This window comes from Psittacula echo, assembly GCF_963264785.1.
Source record: "Psittacula echo genome assembly, chromosome: 9".
In the NCBI taxonomy this organism is placed as follows: Eukaryota; Metazoa; Chordata; class Aves; order Psittaciformes; family Psittacidae; genus Psittacula; species Psittacula echo.
The window spans coordinates 19,124,028-19,150,867 of NC_137745.1; the positions used below are offsets into that span (position 1 = coordinate 19,124,028).

At 44.4% G+C, this 26,840-nt stretch overlaps 1 long non-coding RNA gene across 1 annotated transcript; it reads right to left on the bottom strand.

The window, feature by feature from the left end:
* Positions 1–12,637: 12,637 nt before the first annotated feature.
* On the bottom strand, positions 12,638–24,077 carry LOC308225012. The gene is made up of 3 exons (XR_013957652.1): positions 24,045–24,077; positions 20,180–20,271; positions 12,638–13,448 (listed from the first exon to the last, which is right to left on the bottom strand). It is a non-coding gene; the product is annotated as an uncharacterized lncRNA (long non-coding RNA).
* Between the last annotated feature and the right edge of the window lie 2,763 nt (positions 24,078–26,840).

Genomic DNA, 26,840 nt, shown 5'->3' on the forward strand with positions numbered 1-26,840 from the left:
AGGTGGTTTTGTTTGGGGACTTTTAAGGGTTTATTTTTTGAATAGTAGCTTAGGGTCTTTTTTTAAGACCAGTTTGTCAGACTTGGTTTAGAAATTGAAAGAACTGAGTTCACAGATTTCCTGTGGGTGTTAGCAGTGTTTATGTATGAAACAGCAACGTGCACAGCTTCTGCTGGGTGGTTTACTGGCTTGTGAGAGTGTGAAACAGCATCATGTTGCATTCTTCAAGGGGTAGGCTGATTCCCTACAGCAGGCTGGAGTTAGATGTCCCTCTTGGTGGCTGGGCTGCAGAAAGCAGTGTGCCTTTTCTGGGAAGCATCAGTCACTTGTCCAAGCTCTGAGCAGCCCACTTTCCCTGTCAGACAGACTATTGGTCTAATCCAGTAGGACAAGTGTTAAATTCCTATATTTATAGCTGAAGCAGTAATAAAAATGCTTGCATTTCTGGGGGTTTGCGTTATGCAGTGGTTATATGTCTCGGAAAATCACATGGTGCTGCTGACCTTCTCATAAAGACAAGACAGGAGAAAAATTATCCTTCCTCCCCAGAGGCTGGATTTGTCATTCTTGCATCTGAGGGAATGCGCTGGTGCAGTACAATGTGTTCTGCAGTGCTTTACGCAGATTGGCCCAGGCTAATTTTGGTACAGAAGCACTGCAGAGCTTTTTGGGGCTGGTGGTTTTAAGGAGCCACAGGCACTGCCAGACCCTTGCTGAAGCACTGGGCCGTGCCTGTGCTGTCCTTGTGCCTGGGCACGGAAGGCTTGGCTGACGCCAGCGCTGTGCTGTGCGCGTGAGCTCTCTGCAGAGGCATAGTCTGTAGCTGCTTCCTGGAGCCAGACAAGGCTGGTGCTTCAGTCATCGCTTTACGTAATCTAGGATCTGACGTGCATTTAATTTTCTGGGAATTTACTGGGTCTTTGGAGCTGTATCAAAACACTGATTTGTTTCCTGAAGTGACGCTTTCAGAGGAGGGCTTTGTTTTGCTCTAGGACCCTGAAGAGGGTGGTTGCATGTGTGCTCAGGTCTCTGTTTTGGAGAGTCACTAGGTGTGAAGTATCTCCTAGGATAAGGCTGGCCTTCCTTGAGGAGCTGTTGGGAGCCTGGTCCTTGGCAGAGCCCTGCAGATGGTGCTGTGTCCCAGCTTAGCTGTATCGGCACTGGAGAACAGTCCTGCCACTACTTCCCACTGTGTGGGGAGCAGGCAAGGTGCAGCCCCCAGTGAAAGAGCTCGGGCCAACAGAGGGCTTCAGTGTTGACACAGCTGCAAAGGGGGGCTTTAACCTCTAGCCCTGTGCCAGTAAAACAGCTTCAGTGCAGGGACCTCACAGCTTGTGACACAGGACTGTGGTTGTACCTCATGCTGTTAATGTGAGGCCCGAAGTCCGGCAGCATTAATCCATGGTTTTGGACAGTCTCTGGTATGCTGGAGGACAGAGATGGTTACCATTCTTGCCTCTCTGAAATGATAAGTGGAAATGTGGAGCTGAGGACTTACATATAGGAGGCAGACTCTAAGCATCTCTGCTTAGTGTCTGTACTTTAGAGAGTTAGCGAAGCCCCTTCTCCAGTGTGGATGGCTTTCTGGTAGACCACAGGCAATGGGCAAGCAACAGCAGACAGGTGACAGGACTCTGAGGAGCCTTGTTGATCAGGAGCAGAGCATTGCTCAGTGTGTCACAAAGGTGCCACTGCCCGAGTTTCTATCAACACCAATTGCGCAGTTAGGTAGGATTATACGGGAGGCAGAACTCTGCTTCTAGTGGTATGTCTTCAGCAATTCTTACATGGGAGGTTTTGATTTCCACTTTATGCTAGCTGCTGCCTATAATTTTAGTTCCCCACCTGCTGCTGCTTCCTTTCTTGATGGTTAGCTCATCTCCTGTGTTTTGTATATACTCTATAGCATGTGCACAGTGGGGCATGCCCATCAGTGTGACAGCACAGTGCCTGTGCAGTGAAGTCTTTACCTGGCAGCCTGAGCTGCTGCAAGAGCTGCAGTACCCAGCAGTGCTGGTGGAAGAGTGGCTTCTGCCATCAAAATCCTCACTGTTTATTTGAAATACTCATCCAAGACTGTCAAGAATGTGAACATGAACACAATTCCTTGGGTTGTTGGAAAAGGCTTGAATTACTATAAAATTCCTGGCCTGTCATTTGGTTTATGATTAATTACTTTGGTTTGTGTGGTGGTTTGATGTCCCAGCTGTAAATCCAGAGTAAGCTGCTACAGCTTTGTTGACCTCAGTGGAGTCAGCCCACTCACGCCAGTTGGGCTGATGTTGGCTCACCTGGTGATATGTGGTATTTGTGTTCTGTGAAACAAGCATCCAGTCATTGATTTAAACCTTTCCAGGGACTGAAGGCTGTTAAGCTGTTAATCTTTTATCCTTTTCTATATTGCTGTGCCACTTACCTGGGAGTTACCTTCTTGCCATAGCTTTTGACTTCGAGCTTGCCGCCTCTCTGGAGCCCTTTGCTGAGCCTTTGCAGCTCATGGTGTGTTTGTATTACTATAGTGCTTAGAAGCTTTTCTTGCAGGTTACTCCATCTCAGCTTTCAGTACTGTATTCCCCTGCCAGTATCTTGCTGTGTAACTGTCCCCCTGCCAACGCTGTTGGCTTGCATTGATAAATTTCTCCATGCTAGATAACTGAGAGTAACCTTGTGACTGAAACATCCTGATGTAAAAGGCAGTTCAGCCTTGCATTCTCCTTCACATGATTTTGCTGCTGCTGGGGTTTGTTGGCGTGGGAGTCATGGCACTGGCATGTGCTCTCTTTGCTTGAGAAGAGCAGAATAAGCTCATACTTCACTCAAACAAGGCTTCTTCATTTAATGTGTATGGGCAACAGGCACTCAGGCTGAAAGTAGATTTTGTACTTTAACTTCCAGGTCAGTGAGTTTTTTGTCTCATTCGTGTCAGCAGACAGTAGGCCTTTGTTCAGCATCACAACACACACGTGATGCAGATCCTGAATTGTGCAAGAAACTCCACGGTAAGTTCCGTAAATCCAGCAAATATATCATCTGTTCTGCTTCATGGCTTCATTGTGTGCCCTATTGACTGGCAATAAAGCCAAGAATATAGAGGTAGTTAGTTACTCATTTATTTTGGCTCTTCCATCCATCATTGCCTGTGTGGGAAATAAAAGGGGCATAAACACTTTGAGAGTGAAATTTTTGTCTGTGGAGAGGTGGCCTTTGCAGCCTGTGGGAGCTGAATAATTTAGTGAAATTAGTCAAGTATTAAATTAAGTATTTAATGTAGTAATTAAGTCGTTTTGTTACTAAGTAGGGCCAGGATTGAGGCCAGGGCAGGTCATGAGAAGGAATGGTCATGAGTCATGAGCACAAAAGTTAAAAGATGTGTGCACCCGGATGAATGCCCTGTGGCCCGTTGTTGATGTCCTGATCACAGAACTGCTGGAAACCCAGTCTCTGCAGTGAGTGGTGCTTGCTGGCGCCCTCCTCTGCTAGTGCAGCTCTGGAAAAGCAGGAGGGGAGGCACCATCTGTGGTGGATGGCGTTCCTTTTCCTGAGCACTCCTTGAGGAGGTGCAGGCACTTGCCCTTAGAGCCTCTATCATCCATGTATGTATGGATAGTGGTATATGTTCCACACAGGATCATTACACTTCCCCCTGTCGAGGTCTCACCTGCTGCACTGCAGCAGGCAGTGAGCGGAAGAGTGAAGGCAACCCTTTTTTCACTTGTTCTTCTATTCTGGCAGTGCCTTAGTCCTCCACTGAAGCTTTGCTCAGCCCTGGCTCATTCTCACACCCAGCTGTGCCTGACCTCCCATAACCTCTCTGTTTGTGCTGTGGATCCCTGCAGAATTCCCTCCGTCCTGAGCCTCTTGGACTTTGTCCTGGCAAAAAATCCTGCTCAGGCTTCTCAGAATTAATACACATCAGCCTAACTCAGAATTGCCATTTCCTGGGAAGCTCTGACACTGAAAGCCTGTTTGGTGTCATGTGTTCCCCCGCCATTGAATCAGAATTAAATAATTTATCTTTCACGTTTCTTATGAGAGCGCTTTGTGTCCCAAGTTTGGGCTTCAGAAATGTTTTGCTCTGGGATTTCTGTTTTGGTTGTATCCGCTGTAAGCTGTTGCACTGCTTATGCTTACTGCTCCTTTGCTAAGGACAGACTGGTAGTAGGTCACAGTATGTGACCTATATTATATATAGGTATAAGAAAACCCAAGAGTTAGTCACCTCCCCTTTTTTAATCAATCAGAACAGCTGCTGCTTAATATGATTGAAACATACCCTCTTACTCTCTAGATCAAGAAGTCCCTTGTTTACAATGTAATGAAAGTCTGACACTGCCATTACAACACCCAGGAATGCTTTCATCTAGACAAGCAGGTAACATTTCATTCTGCAGTAAGCAGTGATTCATCTTAATAATCTAAAAAGTAATAAAATATTTCACTGCTTCTGTCATGTTCGAGCAAGGTAATAACACTGCGTGTGGGGTAAAAACCTCCAAGATAAAATACGTGCAGTTTGGAAGTTTTGAAGTAGAGCTTCTGAACTGCCAGAAACAAAGCTGCTCCAAGTAGCTTTGTCAGGAACTTTTACTGTAATCAATAGGTTTTCAAAACAAATGTAAAACCCACCCAAACTGTTCTTAAAAGAAGGGTTTTTTTTCCCAAGAGGATGTTTTGGTGGTGCTTTTCCACTAGCTGTCTTTCTCTCCCGGCAAAGGCACTCTTTGTTATGCTCCATTGTGAATAGGCCAAGACGTTTCTCTCTATGACTTAAACCCAGGTCTCCACAGTGAAAGACCTAAAAATTCCTTCCTTTCACAAGCTGCCCTTCTCTGGCTCCCATGCTGCTTTTGTGCTGCTTGTAACACCCCATCAGGTGTGAAATAATTCTCCTTATCCTGAGGCAGGAGCATGCTAGTCAAACAGCTGCTGTCTTTCCTGCCCCTCACACCAGGAAAGGGCAGTGTGCTCTCACTATTGGACCCCTTCCATGGAGGCTTCCCTCCATGCAGAGGAAATGACAAATGTCATGCCTGTTTCTCCTTTCCAAGGTGCTGCCCAAACAAACAGCACAAATAAGTTCCAGAGAAACTCCAGGATGGCCTGAGCAGGGAAGATAGCTTGCATGGCTGGGAGGCCACAAAATTAATAGAGCAAAGTTTCCTTTCCTGTCATGCTGTGTGTGACATGATTTGCTCAAATCATGAGATTTGATGACTGGTGGGTGAGCCTTTGCTGCTTTTGTGAAGGAAAGTGTTCCTGCAGTTGGCTTTCAGCATTTATCACTGCAGACACTGGTGGGAAGCCATGGACTGACGAAACGAATTCCAGTGTGGCTCACAGCACAGATGAAGAGTTTATCAGTCTTACTGTAAATCCATGCAACTATTATATCCTATAGTTAAAGAAAACAAGCTGATACCATAGGAGCAGCTTGCTTGTTTGTTTTGAGCAAACCTGTTTAATTTGGGAATAGTATTCACAGTGGAGGAGCAGATCAGGGCTGTGGCATGGCAAAGGGCTGCAGTGGCAATGGGATTTGTAAGTAGGGTATTTTCATGGGGGTTGGAGACAACCCAGGCATCAGTAGTTATAAGATGTGAAGTATCCCAGCAGAGAAGAATGAGGCAGCAGTGTGCTGCCAAATCTGGCCTGCCCTTAGAAGACATAGCTGCCATGTTCATCCCACTGCACTGATTTAGAGACTTTCTTCTTTTTAATAGTATCAGTGAAAGAAACTTATTTAACAGGGAGGGCTAAGCTCTCCTGAAGGCAGAAATAAAGATGCTGACAGCTTTCTTGCAAATGCAAAGATAAGAAGATGGGTGACAGTTTCTGAGTTACTGTGGAACAAGCAGATGTCATGAATTGGTTTATGCTGTGTGACCTTAATGCCAGTATTACTGCAAGGTCCTGGGAGCAGTGCATGAGTGAGGGCAGGGTGCGAGGGCAGTTTGGGGAGTCATGCACTGAAACAGCCCTGGACAGGTTCCCATGGGTGTGCTCCCCTGAATTTCATTTTCACAAGACAGCGGATGTCCCTGCTTGCCCCAGTTCACAGAATTAGATTGAGGATTGGAAAATGGAAGAATTCTGTATTCCCTAGGGTAAGATCTGGGTTTAGCTATGTCCAAATTAATTCTTTATGCAAAGCCTTTGCTTGTTCTTGCATGGTGTTTTGTGTGCCCTGTCTGGGTTTATGCTGAAAGTAGATCTTTGACAGGCTAAGCAGAAGGCTGTCATCTGAGAGACATCACCGGCTACCTCTGCAACACTAGAAGCTACAGGGAAGCCGCAGTGTAGTGAGGACAGCAGGAATTCTGCCCATGAGCAGGGAACTAGTGTTTCATTAGCAGGGAAGCCTGAGGAGAACTGGCCCATGTTAGGAAAAAGATGTTCCCATTGTTCATGGCAGCAGGGAAGATTTGGTGGATGTATCTGGCCATTCTGCGGGGGGTGGTTTTGCTGCATTTTAGAGCTTGCAGAGTCTAGTTAAGGGCTGGGTACTTCTAAGTAGGACAGAGATTAGAGGGTCTAAGGGAGACCCTGTCCATCTGTCAGCACTGTCTGAGCCATATAAATCCAGGGTTGAAAGCCAGTGAGTCAGTGGTGTTCAGAGCTGCCTAGAGCAAAGGAGGGGGATCCAGGAGGCCCAGGATCAGGAGGGTCTCCTGTGGGAGTTATGTTAAAAGTCAAGGAGCAGTACTTGCAGTGTGTGTGGGAAAGCCCTAGGGAAGCGCAGATTGCTCAGGGCTGAGTGCTGGCACTAGCTACACACCATGTGTGTCCTCAGCTAGGGTGGGAATGATGTGCATGAGGTGCTGGCAGGCAGGAGCAGAGGGGGGAATGATCCAAGTCAGCACTGAGGAGGCTGCTGGAGGCAGCAGAGGAACTTTGACGTATGGTGAAGTGTCAGGGCTCAGACGGTTGCAAGATAGCTTCAAGGGGACAGTCCTGCTACAAACAGGGAAGTTTAAAACCAAGGTGCAAGAGTGTGCCAAGAACACTGTGTACAGCTCGTGCAGGAGCAGGTGCAGAGCAGGGCTGTGAGGATGAGAAAGGGACACAAAGCTTAGCAGATGAGAGAAAACTGAAAGAGATGAGCTTGTTTTGCTAGCAAAACAAAGACAGGGAGGAATGTGATGTTCCCCTGTAAACACTTTGTTGCAAAATAAATACTAGAGGGGAAGAAAAAGTCTTTATTTAATAAAGATCAATGCTGGCACAAGGACAAATTGCTACAAATTTGCTATTAATACACTTAGCCTGAAAATTAGATTTTCAAACACTAGGGGACTGAGATTCTGGAGCAGTCTGTCAAAGGGAGAAATGGAAACCAAAGGAGCTTTGTAAGGAAGCCTGAGGAGCCTGCAGTAGCGAAGGGAGAGTAAATTAAATCTCTGACACGCTGTCATTTTATGCATGTTGATGCTACAGACAGCCTGACCCAGAGTCTAGGCAGGAGGGCAAGTTGCAGCAGAAGGTGAAAGCAGTCAGCAGCTGTAATTAAGAATCAATAGCGAAGTTACAAGTCAGCTGCAAGAGATGGGGAGTTTCAGGATAGCTGAGCTGCGCACATATCCAGCTTTGGCTGTATCTAGTGTTCGGGAACAGAGACTTCACCAAACTGACTAAAGTTTAGGGCCTTTTTGCAGCATCTTTTAGAACCAAAACTTGCACAGTAGGACTCTGTGCTAGATCTTCCCTCTCTGCTTCCCAGTTGCTGCCTTTTTCTGCTCCATTTTGGCATGGGTCGATATTGCAGCTGTAGTAGCTTTGTCTCTGTGCTTCTAATTCCTTGTTCATAGAATATTAGGATATGTTTTAAGCCATATTTTAAGGATGCCTCAAATTTTGCTGGAGACTTCCCAAGAGAGCCTTTTGGCATGCAATTGTATAAGGAAGGTTAGCAAAGTTTAGCTGAGCTGCCTTTGTCAGAGGAGGTGCTGGGATTCTTTTGCAAACCAGCTTGTTGGCTGCAAGAAGTTTGGAATTGTGTTGGTAAATTTTTGGATTAAGAGAAAATGAAGTCATTTCTTGAAATTGTTTTCAAAACTTCAATGTTATCCCAGGTCAGAACTGAGGAACACTTGTCTGTAGGACAAGCTGAACTTTTCAGGCTAGAAAATGAGGGGGAAATGCAAATAGATAAGTGAAAAGCCATCCAGCTAAAATAAGAACTTAGTGGTGATACACAGAAGGATATTCCCAGAAATGACAATTCTTTGGAACTGTGATGGAGAATGCAAGAAGCAAGCAGTAAGTAGAAGATGCACTTGGACAGAAACATAAGGAACGCAAGAAGGTTTAGTAGGGCAGGCAGAGCACGTATTGGTTTTTCAGCTCCTAATCAGACAGGAGCATTCAGGGCAAACAGTTTACTTCTCACTCATGGGAACATGAACATTGTTGCCCATCTGAAGAAGAAAATCTGCTGCTGCTTCGAATTTTGCTATAGTATCTATGGTGTGGCTTTGCTGAGTTTGGCTTTCTGTGCAGTGTTTTTCTCTTTACTTATTTGTCCCCCAGCTCAATCCTGACTTGGCAGAAAACTAAGCAGAGCATTGGGAAGTTGCCATTGATTGATGGAGTCAATGCATTGAGGGATAAGGTTAATATAAAAATTGCATTTCCGAGAGGAGGCTCTTACTGATGATGTGAGAAGTCATAGGTCTGTCAGAAGTTGCCAGCTTCTCTTGCTCCAGCTCATTAAAGCATTCTGTCCTTGCATTTTCAAGTGATCATGGGAACAGCAGCAAATTTTGATAGGGAGAGAGGAAATCATGAGGAGCTGACACCAGTGTGATCTAATAGCTGGCAAGGACAAGGCTAGTCCAGCTTGACACCTTCAGTCCCTGTGCAGAGGTTTCAGCTCTTAGCTTGCTCCTTTTCAGTGTCTTTGGACCATTCAGCCTACTTGTGAAGTTAACTGTGCTCATGTTGATTCACTATCTTGGTTTCATATTCTTCTGGTACACAGAAATGGTGTGATTAAAGCCAGGCCTTAGGGATGCATGACCTGCAGCTGCTATTGACTTTGAGGGATATTTCTCCCCGTTTGACCTAATAGGTCAAGAAAGATAGGGTTAAATCCTGGTCTTACCTACCATAAATGAAAAGAACAGGTTGCTCAAAACTGCATTCTAACATATCCTATCTGGAAATTAGTGCAATCTTACTCAATAACTCTTCCCAGCACTGTCTTCCAACATTAAAATAGTAAAGATTGATGGTCAGGACAAGTTCCTAGGTGACCGGCACAATGAGCTGTTCCATCAGCTGAAGGTTATCAAATTTAAATGGTCTGAATTTATTAATGGAATAATTCCTACAACATTACCTCACTCTTCTGAATATTCGGGGTGTTAAATGTTCCAGGTACCATTGTGATCAGTCTGAATTTCTCTCTGGTTTCCAGAAGTTAAAAGCTGTGGTTGGACTCCACAAGACCTAGGGCCGTAGTCTTCAGGAAAAACTTCTTTCACTTTTATTTTTCTGCAATACCTGAAAAACTATGAGTTGGAGACTTATTATTCTGTAGTTTTGTTCTCAGTTGTCCAAACAATGCCTGTTCAGATCTGACAAAAGTACCTCTGTTCTAAGCTGCCTTAGGTTGTTTGCCTGAGCGACATAGGAGCAGTTGGAAGAAGCCTACCTACATGCCAAGTTGCTCACAATCTTCTCTCTTGGCAAATAGAACAAGTGAATACAACAAATGCTGGTCACTGGGAAGCTGAAAATCTCAAGAAACTCTATGTCCTTCTGAGATCTTCCAGAAATGCTTTTGTACTTTCTGTCAATTTAATGTGGAGGATAGTCTGTATGGGGGATAGTCAAAGCAGATTGTTGTATTTCTTTCCATTTATTTTCCTTTCTTCCTGCGTTCTTTCTCTTCTTTCACTGATAGCTTAAATGAAACCAAGGTGCTTGGTAAATGGATATCAACCGCCTGGCTCAATTGGAAGGAAAAGCAGACATGCATGGAACAACCCAAGCGGGCTTCTCCAATGGGAAAAGAAAGTTGCACGGTATTTGCTAGTTAGGCGAGATAGCTCCTTTGATTGAAAGAAATTTCAATGCCTTTTTTTCTAACCGGGGGGCCTTTTTCCACATCCAAACACAGTCCTACTTACCCTGTCAGAATGACACATTCAGCACCTTCCTCAGGCTGAGTTCAGCCTTTCCACTTACTTGTGCCAGTGGTGGGGGGTCATTTCAAAGAGGTACTTCATGAACCTGTTCAGCTCTCATTGCACTAGCTTCCATGTGACAATAAGTAGTGAAGGGTGGAGTACATCAATCCCAAAGAGTGTGTTCGTAAATTCAGATTAAGAAACTGGTTGAGATTGGAATCTGTTCCACAAGATGTATTGAAAAACCCAGCCACAGTTTCACTGTCATCTGAATGCTCCTATTGGCGATTGTCAAGATTTTTCCATTAAAAGGATAAAATCCCTGCACTTAGTAATGACAGGTCTTTATCCTGGAAGTTACATTCCCCACTTGTGGTCTCACTTAGGACATTAGTGCAGGTCTGATATAAAGGACACCCCACCTCCTGTCCAATGCTCCTGTCAGCCATTCCTGTCTCCACAATTAGCTTGGCAGCTGGGGTGATTCTTTGTGCTGGTGCAGAGTGTTTGCTCAAGCTGAGATGGTTTCTTGCTGCCATGAAGGAAAAGGTTAAGAACTAAAACAAGCTCTTCCATCATCTCTAAGGCATTAGGAGACTGGTGCTGCTTCTACTTTGCAGAATTCCAACACCAGATGGACTGGACCTTGCTGCCTTCTCTGGAAGGCAAGCCAGCTGCGGGGGAATTATAAATACCCTTTCCTGCAGTGGATGGGAGCGTGGCAGGATGGAATGCAGCACATGCTTGTGGCTTGGTTCAGATTCAAGCAATGTGAGCCTGTTCTAGAAATATGTCAATTACAACCAGTGCCATGTCATCATACTTTGTCTAGAAATATCTGAGGGGGTAAATCCTGGCTCTTTTGGAGGTGGAGGGCCTTCAATGCTTATTTCAGTCACTGCTTGCAGTCTCCTTGTGAGGATGCAGCAAATCAAAAGGAGGAGCAGATGGCATTAGAAGATGGATTAATAAAATCAGGAAGAAGGCTGCTAGCAGTGCGGATTCCCCCCATCTTTCCCTCTTCCCAGGAAGGCTTCTGCACTCTAATGCAGAGCTCAGTGCCTAGCTGAGAAGAATGGTCCAACTGCTGAGGTGGATATAGTGTTTAGTGTGTCCACTTCTTTATCTAGGGTAATGGATAATGACACTTCTTTTTAACATCTGAATGCAAGTGAGTCTGCATTTGGTGTTGTCTGCTGCCCAAAGGTTAGACTTAAAAGTAGCTGAACAGTCAGGGAGGAGGATGAAGGGATGTTTGTATGATGCTGAAGTTACTGTTCAAGGCAGTAGTGCTGGACTCTGGAGAGGAAATCCAGTTGAGGAAGTGAGCTAACATGATGCAATGCTCTGAGAAAAACCACCAAAATCAGGAACTGCATCAGCTTCAGTGCTGCACCTTCTGGTCTGACTCTTCTGCTGTTGACCAGGAGGTGCAGTGCTACACAGTCCCTGCAGGTGATGGAGCATTTGCCTTTCATTTCACTGGGTCGGGATACTGGGTATCATATGGAGACAGGACATCATGTAAAAGTTAAGTTTAGCTGCAGCTATCACAGTGATACTTACGTGAGGTGCTTCTCTTCTAAGCCATTACTATGCAGGTGTAATGCTTCTTGGTTTAACCAGTTTTCTGAAGTGGTTAAACCGTGCTTGAGCCATTCATGTTGACACCTGTTGGAAATATCTGAAGTGCAGCCAGGCAGATTGACCTGGTTACCCAACAGGTTGTTACACACCTGTAATTTTCTACCTTAAATCCTAATACTGCTGGGGGAGGGTTAATGGTAAGTGTGACTCATGACCTGTCTGTCTTGACAGCTCTAATAAAATCTCTGCAAAGGGGTTTTGGAGGATCACTTGCTCTGATCACACCAGCTCATGTGGGTGCTTGTCTCCAAACTCCTCTCTCTGCTGGCAGAAATCTTTTTGAAGATTAGAAGTTGACATCTCACATCAAGCTTTTCAGTGACTTTAGCAGAAGGATGTTTAAGCTGTATTTATGATGTTACAGGTTGCATCATAGGTTGAGCATCAAACAGTTTGGGATTTTTTTAATTCTCTTTGAAGGGACAACAGAAACATTGACCAGGTTATTGGAAAATATTCTGGTTCTTGAGCTTGTGTCTGTTGGGTTCTGCCACTGCTCTGTGCTAAGCTCAGTCCACGTTGGGAATGGATGCCATCTGTGAAGTATTCAAGTGATTGGATTGGTAACTGGGGCATCTGTGACAAATGACCTTTTCACCTGGCTGTGAGGACTGCTCAATGCTTGCCCTCCATGCAGGTGTTACTCATAGCCATGCAGGAGCTAAGTGTAAGTTAGGACTATGCCTACTGTAGAGAGCATGTGGAGCAGCTTGGGTACAGGCCTGGTTTGCTGCAGTGCTTCTTTACATTTCCCTGGTAGAGTAAAGGTGTCTCAAAGCAGGTATGAATTAATTTGTCATTTGTTTGACTTTCTTTCCTTAGTGACAGGGTGGTAGAGAGGCACTGTGACAGGAGGGCCAAGCAAGCTGGTCAGTTCTGCTCAGCATGGTGGTGTGATGGGGCTGCAACAGTGTGCTGAAAAAATGGTGTTGTATTTGTTTTGTGTTGGTTTGTTCTAAATGCTAGCACTGTTCCCATGCAAGCAAGGAAGGAAGAAGTGGAGAATTATGTTTAATATTCATTTTCAGTGAAACAGTTAATTGTAGAGTTCTCTAAGAAGTGAATGTATTCCTTTTCCTAGTGTTCTTCTCTTTGTTAAACTGAGCATAGTTGAAAGCATTGGTTTCCCAAGACAGCACAAGGTCATTTTGGTTTTGTCTCATTGTTTGATGTGTGTTAAAAGGAAACAAATACAACTTTACTTGTATACCTGGAAGATGAGACTTAAATTTAGTACACTTTCTTCTGCAGAAAGGAGAGCAGGACCAACCCTGATTGCCTTTGAAAATTGAAATGTTTGGGGTTCAATAGACATAAAAAAGAAAAGGTTTTATGTAGCTCTGCACAAGAAATGGAAGAATAACCATAGTCTTTAAACATGCTGGGAGAGAAAAGTATTTTGCACAGAATTGAAAACATTTGATTAGAAAGGCCATTCTTGAAGGCAAAGTTCTGTTTTTTTTTTTTTTTACTTGAATTGTTTCCCTATTATTGCTAATTTGTGGTTTGACCAGCACGTTATGCATTGCACTTAACTGTGAGATGGTTACAGCTGCTTGGGTCGCTCAGAACTCTGCTTATCTGTAATAGCTGTACCTCAGCCTGGGTCAGACTTGCAGCAGGCAGTTGTGTTTATTTGATAGCTGAGATCAACTCTTTATTCTTTGTGACCTAGTAAGAGATACAAAAGAGATAGTATGTAGAATAATAATATGCTCAGTACAGCGTTTATGTAGCAAGAGTGGCACAGGGTGCACAGTGATCCAGCTTACAGTGAAGCATGAAAATGGGCTGTGCTGAAGGCTTTGGGAAAGGGAAAATGTCTGTAGGAGAAAGTAAAGGCATTGCAGGGTTGTGTGGCCAATTACCAGTTTCCCTTCTGTAGCAGTGGAATGACCATCGAAACAGCCATTTCTTTGCACGCTATTGTTGTGTTTGAACGAACGTGTTTTGTTTAGGAGCGTGGTCCTGGGTTTCAAATCATATCTCAGACATCTGTGATAAAGTGGGGACCTCTGAGCTGCTTTGTCCTATTTCAGATTAAATACTGTGGCCCCATAAATGTGGGCAGGCTCAATCTTGTGCTCTGTAAGGGAATAGTGCTGGGGTTTTATATCACTCACAAAAATGTGTATAATATATCCTTATATGGTGTGGTTGTAGTTGAATTTTGATACTAGAAAGAGGCACTCAGATGTAAAACCATGAGGATGTTGCATCCCATTTGTTACCCAAGGAAGTACCTCTTTGTGCTACAGGCTGCCATGTAGCCAGTGGTGGTCATGCCTGAAGCCTGTAAGTGAAACGCTTCCCCAGTAAGTGTTCCAACAATGATCTGAGCCCTGTACCAGCACCTGGATTGAACAGGGAAACCAGGGAAGGCCGAGTGCCTGAGCAGAGCTGCTCTGTGAGGCTTACAGGACTCGTACAACTGGGGAGAACATCTCCAGTCTTTACTGAGGTTGATGAGCCTCCATAGCAGTAGACAGCAGAGCCCTGCTGCTGGCTGAGGAAGCTGTGTCACACAGAAAGGCCTTGGTGGTGGCCACAAACATGCAGCATTCAGTGACACCAAGGACAGGAGGAACTGGCTGTACCTGCCAGCGAGCCGCACAGCTTGTCTGAGCGTGCCAGCGGGACCATGGCTCTGAGTGGGAGGAGCCCATTCTTCACACTGCTTAGGAAGCTGCCAAGTGCAGTTCGTCTTAGGATTTCATCAGGCACAGTAGTGACAGAGCGAAGGGGAAGGGAAGGTTTAGGACATGGTTCCAGAAGCGTTGCAACTCCTCCTTTGCAGCCCATCAGCAGGTTTTCACCTTTGGGATGGCAGCAGTTCCTGGTTCCCACTGTGCTCCTGCAAGGTCAGGAGCTGCTGCCTCACCAAGAACAAGTGTTTCATTCTTTCCACTTTGAGGAAGAAGCAAGAAAAGAGTGTGTTGGATTTCAGAAGTGTTCAGTAGCCATTGCCCGTATCATACAGCAAATTGCAACCTAAGTTCCCAGTACCTCCCAGTTCAGGGGCATTTATGAGGTCTAGAAAATGCAGAAGCAGGTCCTGAACAATGGCTTGCTGCAAATGGGCTCAGCTGCCACGGGGAAAGGAGCAGAAAGAGGCTAAAAAAGACTTTTTTCCAAACAGGCCAGGTAATCAAGCTCTTTGCCTCTGGTCCTTGAAGGGACAGCAGAATAAACTTGGTAGAATCACAGCCTACAAACTTAAGAAATGCTGGATTCTCCAGCAGAGCAGTCTGGGCATTGCAAAGGATAGGGCAGATTTGAGTAGAATGCGTCTTTCTGTCTCCATTAGAGATCCTTAAAGAAGCTCATGTTCTAAGAATTTCAGTTTAGATGTCTGCATTTAGCTGGATCAATAGAGGCATTAAGGACTTATAGTACTCTTGTGCTGAATTAAAGGGCAAAAAAAGGTCCAATGTGTTTAGTGAATCAGTTTTTCCTGGAAGAACGTATTCCCAAAGTGTAAAATTACCTCTTTTTTTTTTTTTTTTTTCTTCCTTTAAACCAGTTTCAATGACATGAATGGAGCTGAAGTGATGCACAAGTCTGGGCAGAATCCTCTCTAAACTCAGAATTTCTCCCCAGGTAAGTCTCTGCCCTGCTTTAACATCATTACACCATCAGTGTCGTGCTTTGTGCCCTGTGGTAACAGTGTAAAACTAGCAGTGCTGAGGAGACAATGATATTCTTTTATGCCTTTTCTGTTCTAATGGGCCCAGCAGGCTAAAGACACCTTGGGGTGCTCACAAATGAAACACAGCGCTTGAGGTGAGCTGTGTGTGCAGGTGGAAATTGCTGTGACTGTTTCTAATGTGATATATAGCTGGTACACAGCTCCTGCCCTACCCTCTGCCCTCTGAGCTGGGGCTTGCTGGAAGGAGACTTGCAGGAATGCCTTAAAAATTAGAGAATGTCACACAAGGAAAGAGGGGGGTCTGCCCCAGGCTCTCCCATCTCCTAATGCTGTGTCCCAGAAGTTGTCTTTGGCTGTTTTCTCTTGCTTTGTTCTGCGTCTGCGTTTCTTATACTGAGTTTAGTGAACATGCTTCCCTCAGAGTTTTTTCCTGTCAGTATCACAATGAAGTAAAGATACATGGGTAAAACACAGAGGTTTCTTCCAGAGCACTAAGTCTGTGCACAGGACAATTCAAGGCAGCAGCAAAGCATCACAAAACCCACAGTATACTGGTACTATATTATAATACCTCTTGAACAGCAGTTGTTGGTTATGGAATTACCAGCAGGTGGTAAAAGCCAATCTGACTGAAGAGTAATTGTTCTAAACAAAGATTTAAAAGCATTTGTATGTGATTGGCTGGGAGGTATTGAGTGACTTTAACAAGTCTGTTCCCGAGTTTCTCAAAAAGCTCTTAATTTTTAACAAATTCTTTCTGTAAACGTATTGGTGAAAAATGACAGCATATTTATTTGAGGATGGAGTGCATATGTTTAAGTTGTAATACTGTTGGCTGTCTGATAAACAGTGAAGTAAATCACGAGAAGAACTTTTAGAAGTAGCTCACAAGGCTGCAGAGCTCCATGGGAACAGAATGGGTCCACAGGTCGCAAGCTGAAATGGGCCTTTCGGCTTTAGCCTGACTTCTCAGGATTGATTAATGAATGCTGCTTAAAGAATCTTCCTCCTCTTGGAAGTCAGCATTTCGACTTAAAACCTATTTCATTTAATACTGAGTGATTTTTATATGAAGAAAAGGACTGTAGCTGTCATTGCTGAAAGCTAAAAGTACAGCTAGAGCAGAAGTAAATAGTCACATACCGTAAAGGCTACATGCTGCGGCTCAATAAGCACCCAAAAAACCCATCTTTTCTCATGAATGGCTTTTTCTTCTCAGACTTCTCCTTTCTGAAAGAGTTGGTATGTAGGAGACTGTGCACATCTCAAACTTTATCAGACCCAGTTAGCCGGAAGAGAACAAGACAGGTTCCAGAAAGAAGGACAAAAGCTCTTTGGTTTCCTCAGAGAGGTTTCCCATTACTGCAAGCATTCTCACATCACCACCTCCTCTGTACAGAAGGGAACCTACCAAAGCACTGTAACTAATTGCCTTTCTCCTGGATTAAGGATCAGGGTGTGATCTAGAAAAACTTATCCACAAAGACTACTTTTTACTCTGGGCAGCAGCACAGAATCCCCTGGTCACTGTCAATATTGTTTCGTTCCTGGAGGCCTCTGTGGCCTGAAACTTTGAACTGAAAGAGGGTAGATCTAGCTTAAATGTAAAGCCGTTCTTCCCCGTGAGAGTGCTGAGGCGCTGGCACAGGCTGCCCAGAGAAGCTGTGGCTGCCCCATCCCTGGCAGTGTTCAAGGCCAGGTTGGACGGGGCTTGAAGCAACCTGCTCCAGTGGAAGGTGTCCCTGCCCATGGCAGGGGGTTGGAACTGGATGAGCTTTAAGTCTCTTCCAACCCAAACCATTCTGATTCTATGATCACCATGGCCAGTGACAGGAAAGGGAAGATGCCTTGTGATTTTAGGGGGAATCTGACCAATGCTGAAAACAGCCATTCATGTCTTATGGAGTGATGGCACTGCAAGGAAGGATGTATCACGGATAACATGTCAGCCAGCCAACCTGACCAAAGCGGTGCTGTTTGCGAAACCCAGGCTGTCATCAGAGTCTCAGAGATGAGGGGTGTTGGGTTTAATGACACCCAGATGATGTAAGTGTTCCTCACAGACTTTTTGTTGCATACGTGAATGTTTCCAGTAGGTAGGAGCAGCCCTGAGTAATGTTGTTCCTGTTCGTATGTATCTACATGACCAGATAGCTGTCCTCACAGACACTGGTGTTGATGCAGTTACCCAGCTCTAAGTCACTCTGCTGCAAAGGATTGAAGATGGGGCCATACACTGAAATCACTCTGAAACTGAAGCCACCACAAAGTAAGAGCTGCTTGTTAAGCAGTGTGTCACGGAGAAAACTTGTGGCAACAGTTTCTGAGAACTCATATTGGCTTAAGTGGTATCAGAGAGGAATTCATCCTGTGGTTGTAACCTATGCCAGGGGTTCCCAGATTTGTGTTGCTGTAGTGCACAGGCAGTAGCAGCCATAGGTATTAGCAACAGCCGTTATTGTAAGTACCGGAGTCAAGGGCAAATCATGAGACAGTGGCTGCTGGAAATGTGCTGTTCCATGACTATGGAGAGGTGTGCCTCTCGTTTGCACCTTCCCATTGTATACTTTCCGAATCCTTAAGCTACCATATTCTTTCCCAGAGGGGCCCATCCTCCCTGTCTTGAGTCAACACCCACACTGCTCCTTGATTTACAAAACCCCATCTCTGTCAGCTATAACTGTGTTCAAGGAGATATCTTCCCTGTGACCTGGGTACTTACTGCTTCAGGGATTCCAGTACCACAGGTTAGGAACCACTGCCATGTGTGTTCACAAACATATCGAGGTGATCTCTTTACCTTTTCACTTTCGGAGAGTGCTTCTATCCCTGCAGGAGGTGGATCCAGCTAAGAGATGTTCCTGTGTGGGTTTTACACAGAGCCCTTGAGATAAGGTAATTTTAAGCCAGGCCGTAGCAGAGAGACACTAACCAGTGAGTGCCAGAAATGCATCCCTTGTAAACTGCATTGCATTGGTGATGAATTGCTGAGGTATCAAAACAGTGCAGGCTGGGGTGAAATGTAACTTGTAAGTGAGAAAGACAGTGATGAGTGAAAAACCTTGAAAATAAATCAAGCCAAGTTGCTCTTTCCTGATTTTCTAGGGCTGGTTTGTTCTTTAACAGCTTCATTAAGTCTATACAGGTGAGCTGACTCCAGCACAGAATTGAAATAAAACCAGTGGACAGGCACTAATGCTTTCAAGAAAAGGGCGTAACAGCTTTCTGAGTTTGCCTGTGTTCCATCTTTCCAAGCTTTAAAGGAGATAGCAGTGAAAACGATATCTTCATAAAATACAGACAAGCCATTACATTTAGTAAAGCATGAAAGAATTACAGAAAATAAGGCAGGAAGATCTGTGTCTCTTGGCCCAGGGCAAGGCCAGATCTCTGACCTCTTTAACAGCCTCTGCTGCATAGGAGAAAGGTCCCAGGGACAGTGTTTGAGTGAAGAATGGTGCATTGCAAAGCAGGCTCCTCTAAAGAACACCTGCAGCTTCAAAGCAGCACAGGGTGAACAGCTCAGGTATTTTGTGGTGAAGTAAACCTTATTTACTCTTCATAAAGTTTCTCATGTGGCGCCATGCTTGATAGATCCTAGCTTCCAGAGGTAGAATAGTGCAATGTTCTTTATTTGCCCTTTTAAGGTTACATTTGATAATGTAGGTGACCCACCCAGAGAAAACTGATGTTCTAAGGACTTGTAAGGCTATATGACATCCCAAAAGAGCTTGAAGATCTGAACTGAAGCACTGGCAGGGCATACATGTTGTAGGATGTACTTTGCATGTAAGTGAATGTGTACAGCTTCCACAGGACATACCTGGATAACTATGTGTAGAGAGGACTGGGTGCTTTATCTTCTTCTGTACTTAATACTGTAATTAGTGCAAGGAATTAAAACTACAAAGAAAAGTTTTTCCTCTTGGCATCCCTGGTTTTGCTAGTTCAGAGTGCAGTGTCACCAAATGTGGGTTTATTTCTCCACTTAGTTCTTCAGTAAAAAACTGTTGAAAGTCAAACATGTCAAGGATGGCAGCAGATTGCCTCAGAGTTTAGAACAGTTCTCCATTTTTATAGTAAAGGATGGAGCTGAGGAGGTTTTAAGAGAAATGGGATTGTTTAGTACATTAACCTGAGAATTCTTTAGTGGCTTTGTGCTGTTTCTGTAACTCAGATGTATGTAGCATTGAACAGTAAAATGCCAATTTTATATGATACTCTGTTATTGCATGGATGGCCTGTGAGTGTGGAGTAACATTTGGAAACCGCTTAAGGAAGCCAGAAGGTCATCAGGGAGCTCTTGGCTCTTCTCCCTCCTGGTAGGCTGCTCTCCACATCCAAGAGTAAACACCAATTTGGCTTTCAGGAGCTGTGGCTAAACACTTGTCCTGGTTTGTAGCAATGCTTTCACTCTACAAATGGGAAGAACGCATTTGGAAATGCCACAGTTTGTTAGTTTGTTCCAGTATTTGTCTATTTGTATATGTCTCCTCTTTTGCAACATAACTAATTGCAGACCTGATGTGTCAGAACTCATAAAGTCCAAAGCAGTCTGGTCTAATTGGAGGTTATCCCTGCTTTGGGCTAAATTGGTGGACTAAATGAAACCCGGACATCCCTTCCAAACTCAATTACATTGTGACAGACATATTGAATTGCTCTGGTGCTGGTTGTAGCACTCACTTTTTAGTGCCTGGCTATGTAGTGAGAAGCTGAGAGTCTTTGTTTAGTCACTGACAATTGTCTTTACCTTTAAGTCTGAATCTTATCCGTGGTAGTTTTCAGTAACTGGGTGCCTTCTGTCATCTTTGCTATATTCTTCAGGATCAGACTTCTTGAATTCTTGTGCAAAAAATGACAAGATAAGAGAGAGGGGGCCGGGGAAAGCAGAAGAGTCAAGGTCCAAGCACAAGACAAGCCTTTAAAAGAACCTCTCCCTTAATTATACATAATGGACTTTTGTTTATTTGTTTTTTACTTCCCTTTGAAGTCCTGGGAACTATCAGATGTGGGTAAAGATTTGGCTGGATCATAGCATTGATCTTGTTGGGCAATTTGGGGGGTGATTTTTAAGTTATCCTAATATCTGTGGTTAGTTCTGAACACACCAAGTGCCAGGACTTCTTTTAAGATGAAACCGCTAATTTGCCCACTGAGATTCCAAACCCAGATTTTCTTCTACCTCCTTCTACCCTTCTCTAAGGCCAGAAAATGCAGTTCTTCAAAGAAGAACTTTGAAGAATTATTTCAGGCTCTAACCTAGGAATATCAGCAAGAGGTGTAGGCAAGTGTCTGTTTGGGTTGGGGCTGGAAGTGTTCCCATAGTGAGATTTAGTGAACACCCTGGGTTTCTGACTAGGGTTCATGGGCCTGTCTTCAGCCCACTGGAGGTAAGCCTTGTGAAGCTTAACCATGCCAAGTGCAAGGTCCTACACCTGGGTCGGAGCAATCCCAGGCGCAGCTGCAGGTTGGGCAGAGAAGAGATTCAGAGCAGAATCTGAATCCTGCAGAGAAGGACTTGGGGGTGTTGGTTGATGAGAAAATGAACATGAGCCGGCTTCAGTGTGTGCTCACAGCCCAGAAAGCCAACTGTATCCTGGGCCGCATCAAGAGGAGCGTGACCAGCAGGTCGAAGGAGGTGATCCTGCTCCTCTACTCTGCTCTCGTGAGACCTCACTTGGAGCATTGTGTGCAGTTCTGGTGTCCTCAACATAAAAAGGACATGGAACTGTTGGAACAAGTCCAGAGGAGGCCACGAGGATGCTCAAGGGCTGGAGCACCTCCTGTATGAAGATAGGCTGAGAAAGTTGGGGCTGTTCAGCCTGGAGAAGAGAAGGCTGCGTGGAGACCTCATAGCAGCCTTCCTGTATCTGAAGGGGCCTATAAGGATTCTGGGAAGGACTATTCCTTAGGGACTGTAGTGACAGGACAAGGGGTAACAGGTTAAAACTGAAACGGGGGAAGTTTAGATTGGATATAAGGAAGAAGTTCTTTGCTGTAAGGGTGGTGAGGCACTGGAATGGGTTGCCAAGGGAAGCTGTGAATGCTCCATCCCTGGCGGTGTTCAAGGCCAGGTTGGATGAGGCCTTGGGTGACATGGTTTAGTGTGAGGTGTCTCTGCCCATGGCAGGGGGGTTGGAACTAGATGATCTTAAGGTCCTTTCCAACCCTAACTATTCTATGATTCTATGATCTGGTGCAGTTGGGGCTGGCAGCTCAGAGGGAGTTTGTGTTTGGCTTTGCACAGGATGGTTCAGTGAAGGTGCTGCGGGGAACAGCTCAATCAAACACTTAATTGAATGCTAAAAGCAGCAGTTCTATGAATAGTTTCTTGTTGAGTAGCATGAGGTATCTGTGCTTCCAGGATTTAAAAGCTTTTCAGTAAATGCAGTTGTTCATCTGACCCTTTTCCATTCTTTTCTCCTCTGGGCTCCATCTATGAGAGTTCTGCCTCAGAAGAGACCCAGTAAGATATTTCTACTCCTTTCACTGATGGTCTCTTCCTGTTCCTTTCCTTTTGTCCTTGCTGGAATCCCCCAGGCAAAGTGGGGTCTCAATCCCCAGCTGTCAGCCTGCACCGGGCAGAATCCAGGTTCTTACGTTGTCCCTCTCTGCTGTTTTCCAACCATGATGTTTTTCTTCCCTTTCTTTCACACCTGTTTTAGGAGCACTTTTTCTAAGGTCTAACTCTAAGCCCAGCACCCAGTCAAAGCAGTGGGAAGATGCTTTGCATGCCAAGGAGAGCAGAGTTCTCACTTGGTGGTGGGGGTGGACATGAGTGTTAGTCCCTGCTGCTACATTGATTCAGTGGCTGTCCTACAACTGGAGCCCAGGAATCTGTATCCAGAGAAGATAAGTGCCTGGTGGTCACACAAATCAGCAAGTGCAGCCTCTCGGAGTGGAAGGATTTATGTGCTGTGTGGCTTGCAAGAAATCATTGGGTAGTGTTTTAACAGACCCAGCACATCTGGATTGGAAGTTGGGAGTATTTGCATGATTGTGACCTCTTTGAAGATAAATCTAAATAAAAAGACTTTCCCAGCTAATAATGTGACATGTAATTACCCAGAGTTGAAGGACTTTTTCAGTTAAGCTTGGGGAATGTTTCTAGTAAGAAAACTAAATTAGAATTAGATATTCTTTAAGAACAGTGTATTATATGAAAAGAACTGTGATTCTGCCTTCAGGAAAGAGGCATCTGCATGAAAGCCGATCGTTGTTCTGTTGTGAAGACAGTATTAGGAACAGAAAAGTAAAAGCCATGTGGAAGGGAGAGTGGGGTGCAGTTAATGTAAATGAAAAATGAAGTGCAGAAAACTGGAAATGAAAAGGAAAACGTAAAATTATCCTTGGCTGCTGCCTTCAAGGATGAGAGAGAATTTAAACATCCTGCTTGAAACAGAAAAGGAATTGTGTAAGGCCTCTTTGAAATGGAAATAGTGCAATTGTTAATAATGATGAAAATAAGTAGAAGCCTTTAGTGAGTAGTTCTGATCTGTGTTTGGATGACAGCAGAATAATACACTAGAATCACAGGAGGATAATGAATTAATTTCTCAATTATTAGGCCTCAAGAAATAAGTATTATAAAACACTGACTCGTAATAAGCTTTTTAGAAAGTACATGTTCAAATAACTTGCAGACAAGAGCCCCAGCAGCGGTGTTAAGAAGATAGGTGGTCTGCAGATGGCAGTTTTTAATACTGGGGAAATCTGGGACATTGGATCTTTGGCTGAGGTTTCAATATGCCAAAAGGGGTTAGTCAAGAAAAACAACTATATGGGAGTTTAGAGTGAAGAGCTTTTCCCCTGGCTCCTTCCTTCTCCCTGGCTGTAGGGATGAGCTCTTGGGGGGATTATCCTTCCGTGTACCTGCTGGATTTAAGGCCCTGACTCTTGCAGGCCAGAATGACACTTCAGCTCCTTTAGGAATAGGTTGTTCATAGCTATTGAATCAAAATAGAAAATAAATGAAAAGGCTCTGGGTCAAAAAAGGCCACAGTGTGCTGCTGGTTTGAGAGGGAGGGGAGCTGGCTGAGATTCAAAGCCATCATCCCCCAAAGTAGTATCAATTTTGGATTAAGTGTCAGTGGGAGGTAGCCCACGGTTATTCTTGGATATTCTGTTCATTGGTGAGTTAAGCTCCTGCTTAAGTTATGAATTGATTTCCTTTGAAAATGTTCTGAATGATGGTGCAGATGCAGAAGCTATAATTCCTCTTTTGATGGGCTGGGAAGGGAGCGTAGGGTCTGTACAGCTTTGAGCCTCCCTGCTAAAGAAAAGGTGTGCTCATTGTTGAGCTTTTGTGCATGCCATGGCCCTGTCCACCTGCAGGGCTTGGGTACCCTGGAGAGAGCATGCCTGGGAACTGAGGGAATTCTGCCACCTTTGCAGCTGCTCCAGAAAAGGATTTATAAGAATGACAGGCAGGTCTTTCTATGTGCTGGCTGTGCCTCCCCAGGACACTTTACAGGGTTTGCCTGCTATGGGATCAAGGCCTGGATGAGATATGAAAGCCCAGACTACTCCTACATAACAAATTGCAGCATAAAAGCATGAGATGTTGCCCCAGGAAGCTCTTGAAAGGTACAGGCACGTACCTGAATGCCACTTACCAGCCGGTTCATTTGAGCTCCTTGCTGCAAAAGCATGCAACAGTAAGGAAAAGCCTGTTCAAAAGAACAGCAAGCCTTTGGGTAGAAAAAGAAGGCAGGGCTAAGAGTGAAGTGTTAAACTAGTTCACATGCTGATTCTGCTTTGAGTTGTATGATAAGAGATACTTATTATCTATGTCTGTATACTCCCCTACCTCCCCATTGAGCTTTGCCTCACAGCTTCTCATTCATCTTCCAGTACAGCTCTGCTGTCCTCAGCTTGAATAGGTTCACCACAATGGCAGAAGTGGTAATCCTGCTTCTATTTCCTCACTGTTCCCTTGATAGGAAGGTAACTTGGCTTTTCTTAAAACACTGGAGTGTGTTTCCCTGAATTGCATGACATGTGTTTTTCAAATGTACTTATGTCTCCAGTGAGTGTTTTGTAATTTAAGAGTAACTGATTTCTTCTCAGTCTTCTTCTAGGAAATACTGTGGGTAAAATCTGTGGGTATCAGAGAGGCTTTTGTGTTGCAAGGTTAACTCAGGGGTTAGGGCAATCCATTTGCACCTGATATTATTCATCACAAATACAATTCCCTGCCTAACTTTTGTTCCTCCTATCAAGCTAATAACTGCAATGATAATGTGAAAGCAATATTAATTATTAGACAAATGGAAGGAACAGAACTAGGAATGGAACAACAAATGGAATTATTAATATTTATGAACGCTTTAGTATGCTGTAATGTTTCGTGGACCTGCATTCAGCTGCACCATACAAGAAACCCTTTTGCTAATGTGGCTTTACATAATCAATTCTGAGTATCTGGAGCTTCGAGTGTTTCTTAGATTCAGCTTTAGAGCCGAGTGCTGCTTTTCCACTACAGGTGATGAAGGAGAGCTGGCTGGGCCCTTTCTGCTCATCTGTCTTGCCTCAGGCTGAATCAAAGGCACAGTGGCTGATTTAGGTTTGTGCTACTGTTGTTTGGTTCCTGTGTCCTATTTCTCTCTGTACTTTCTCACTTTCCCTGCTCTGTTTTCACCTTCTGCCCCCTGCAATAGCAGGGGGTGAGAGTATGGAAGCAGTGCAGGGGAGCTCTTAATCTTTCTACCTCATCTGTCTTGATCCAGTAGTGATCCCACGTTACACAGGAGAAATTTGCCAAGGGAAGTCACTAGCTTCTACATGTGGGAAGTAAATTCAGTCCTAAAATGTCTTTGACAGAAGCTGTTTAGAGGACGTTTCTAGGGACACGCTCTGCGCGTGCCAGGCTGTTACATCTGTTTGCAGAACAGTTGCATACAGCATGAGCAGAAGAGGTGAGGAGATACAGCTGACCTCTTCAAGGGTATTGCCAAAGCTAGAAAACACAGCTCTAGAATACATCTTAAAAGACCTTCCTGTGACTTAGCTCTGCATGCATGGTGTCTTTGCATGTCCTAACTGGCACTGTGAGGCTTGAGTTGCTGATACTATAGAAATACATAAAAATGATGCTTCCTTGCATTCACTGTCAGCTGCAGCTTTGACAGTTTCTGAAGCATTTCAACACTTCTTAAATGTCTGACTGTTTCTGCTTAGAGAATATTTTCTTTGTCCTATTCTTCTAGCATTTAGCTTAGAATGTGAAGAGCTCTTCCTAATAAAAATATGAAAGCTAGTGATAGAAAAAAAAGGTATTTTTAAATGTAATTCTCTTATTCAGCCCCCCAGTAGAAATTAGAGGATTAAGAAGAGAGAAGAAAATGGAGTCTTCTGGCTTATCTTGAAAGACCTATTAATAGTGAATTTGAACAAGTGCAGTGCCACAAGCTCGTGCCTTCTTTTCTTGCTTTGTTAAGTGCTGCTGCAGCACTGTTGCTGCCTGTTCTATGCAGTTTGTACGCTGGATTAGTCTTTCAGTTACTGTTTTCTAAACCTGTTGCTGTTCACAAAAGCCACTGACAGAAGCAGGTTAACATTATTGCAGAGGTACTTCAGACAAGTCATTTCCTTCATCTGTTAAGGATAAGGGGCTCAAGGACGTTCTTATTGTACAGTGAATTACAGACCATGACAGTTACATCTGCTCAGTAATTCCTTGTGCGTGGGCTGTGCTCTCTGAAGTGTTTCATGCAATCCCTAGCCTGGGTCACTGAAGCCACATTTCATTTGAACAAGGGTATATTCAGCTGGCCAGGATGAGTGTTTGGAGTTGAAACTCATGGTGGTTTCCTCCTGTCTCCATGGGGCTGATAACCACACATTCCTTTCTTTTAATTTCAGCCCTCTGCAGTTCTAGGAAAAGGGCCTTGATTAAGTACTGAGAAACCAGTCTATTTGCAGGTCTAATTTTGTTGCTTCAATTACATTACTGTATGCTAAATATAGGAAGGCACCAAGCAAATCCCCAGTTCCTGGACTGAACAGGGTGTTCAAGACCACTGTTTGAATTTAAATCTTGTGGCTTGGGCCTCTGTTTAATTCTAGCTAATGAGCCTATTTCTCATAGAGTGTAAATCAGCATGTCTACATTGATTTATGGGCAAGTAGCTGGGTCATCACAGTTTCACACAGCTGAAAATGAGCCTAGTGCCCAAGTCTTTGCTGCCTGTTTCTAACTGAAGGCAGCAGAGATAAATGGTGTGTCATGCTGGTGGAGGTCTGAAGTCCCAGAGGGACAGCAGAGTGCTTTGATGTCTTAGCTGCTGTCTGAGAACCTAGAAATCAGCAAGTGGAAAATGTCTGACAACCTGTAAACTGCTGCTGACTCTACATTGCTTTCTGTGCTGTTCCCTGGGTGGGTTTTGGTTTTATAGCCCCAAAATCCATAA